General features: G+C 40.0%; 1 protein-coding gene across 1 annotated transcript in view; it reads right to left on the reverse strand.

Moving 5' to 3' along the window:
- The window catches only part of LOC106882360 (clathrin heavy chain), a 138,969-nt gene that overhangs the window by 63,671 nt on the left and 72,776 nt on the right, over positions 1-2,522 (reverse strand). The gene's annotated exons all lie outside the window — the stretch shown is intronic.

Here is a 2,522-nt window from a genome sequence, read left to right on the forward strand (position 1 = left end):
TGTAAAAAGAATTGGTGATGGTGCCACATGAAAAGCACTGGTGATGGTGCCATGTAAAAAGAAATGGTGATGGTGCCACATGAAAAGCACTGCTGATGGTGCCATGTAAAAAGAATTGGTGATGGTGCCACATGAAAAGCACTGGTGATGGTGCCATGTAAAAAGAATTGGTGATGGCGCCACATGAAAAGCACTGCTGATGGTGCCATGTAAAAAGCACTGGTGATGGTGCCACATCAAAAGCACTGGTGATGGTGCCATGTAAAAAGAATTGGTGATGGTGCCACATAAAAAGTATCCAATATATTCTGTAAAGTGATTGGCATCAGGAAAGGCAATCAACTGTAAAAATCTGATGATGATAGAAAGAAAGACAGGATGGTCATGGCTGGAACACCTTCAATCACAGATTACTCATTTATGGCCAACCTAGCACGAAACAACAGCAACACCCATCAAGTTGGTGAGTTTAACTGATAATAATTTAATAGAACATATATTCTTTTAATGGTTTCAGTTGATGGATAGCAGCCATACTGGAGCACCGCCTTTAGTTGAACTAATCGACCCCAGGACTCATTCTTTGTAAGCCTAGTACTTATTCTATCGGTCTCTTTCGCCGAACTGCTAAGTTACAGGGACGTAAACACACCAGCATCAGTTGTCAAGTGATGTTGGAGGGACAAATACAGGCACACAAACATATACACACATACATATATATATATATATATACATATATACGACAGGCTTCTTTCAGTTTCTGTCTACCAAATCCACTCACAAGGCTTTGGTCAACCTGAGGCTATAGTAGAAGACACTTGCCCAAGGTGTCATGCAGTGGGAATGAACCCGGAACCATGTGGTTCATAAGCTAGCTACTTACCACACAGCCACTCCTACGCCAGTAAAAGTCCTTTTTTATATTTCTGATTAATTTAGAAAGGCAGTTGAACAATTGAGGATCTCTAAGTATCAGACTGGTACAATAGTGTACTTTTGCTCATGATTTTGAAGATGGTATATGTGGAAGGTGACAATATCTCCCAGTTGGTGCATTAAGATTCTCTCTAATGCTGAAGTTTGGAACATGCCCTTCCTAGGTTTTCCATATGCAACTGATAGTATCTCTCTCTTCAGCATTCAAGAGAATAGAGACTCAGAACTTTCAGAGTCAAACTTCAGATTAATATAACACAGCCAGAGTTGTTGTTGGAACTCCGTCGCTTATGACATTGAGGGTTCCAGTTGATCCGATCAACGGAACAGCCCGCTCATGAAATTAACGTGCAAGTGGCTGAGCACTCCACAGACACGTGTACCCTTAACGTAGCTCTCGGGGATATTCAGCATGACACAGTGTGACAAGGCTGACCCTTTGAATTACAGGCACAACAGAAACAGGAAGTAAGAATGAGAGAAAGCTGTGGTGAAAGAGTACAGCAGGGTTCGCCACCATCTCCTGCTGGAGCCTCATGGAGCTTTAGGTGCTTTCGCTCAATAAACACTCACAACGCCCGGTCTGGGAATCGAAACCGTGATCCTATGACCGCGAGTCCGCTGCCCTAACCACTGGGCCATTGCGCCTCCACACAGCCAAAGTAAGAAAAAACAAAGCGTGGCGGGGTGGAGGGGTTAATGTTCCTCACCTTTCATTTTAAATTCTGCTTTGAATCCTTTGATTTCATTACCATTGTTTTAATGTTTATTTTGTAGGCTGTCATAGGTTAAATAGGTCTGTTGGTATGCCTCTGTGACATATCATTAACTGTCTTAATTCATTGTCACCTTTTCTATGAGGTCTAAATTTCAAGACGAATAGACCAACATTCTCCCCACTGATCCAGCTCTGCTGTCACTAACCACTTTGATTCTCTGTCATAAGGTCTAATGTTTTCACATCCACCATCCAACAATCTCACTACAGATCTTTATTAGCACAGAGTATTGTTTTCCTTCCATCATTTATTCACACCGCATTGTAGTCTAGGGTGTATCCAGCCACTGTCACAGCTCACTCATGTACTGCCTCTTTTTTTTTTTTTTTAATGCAAGATAAATAGAATGAAAAAGTAAAAACAAAAATAAATATATAAACGCAATCATTGTTAATCTGACTGGAATAAGTCGCTGGCAGACCAGACATCAGATGTGAGCATAATAAATGTGAAAATAGCTCTTTCCCAGACTGCATAAAGTCCCACCCCCAGGGTGGCAGATTTTTCACCTTAAAGAACAACATGTGCTATGAGGAAATAATGCTTTATTTCTATTGTTATTTTCCTTTTGATCTATTATTGCTGAAATTGTTGCTGTTATTGTTGATGATGTAAAAAAAAATATATATATATATATACATAAAGATAACAAGCAAATTACCATTTCTAAATTTGTTGGTATTATTCCAGTTTCCTTAGCAACCAAACCAAAACTGTTTTTAGAAAGCTTTAGGAAAAATATAACTTTGGTTTGTGTAGATATGTGTGTGTGTACAGATGTGTGTGTGTGTGTGTGTGTGTGTG

The sequence above is a fragment of the Octopus bimaculoides genome, chromosome 6, assembly GCF_001194135.2.
Source record: "Octopus bimaculoides isolate UCB-OBI-ISO-001 chromosome 6, ASM119413v2, whole genome shotgun sequence".
Taxonomy (NCBI): Eukaryota; Metazoa; Mollusca; class Cephalopoda; order Octopoda; family Octopodidae; genus Octopus; species Octopus bimaculoides.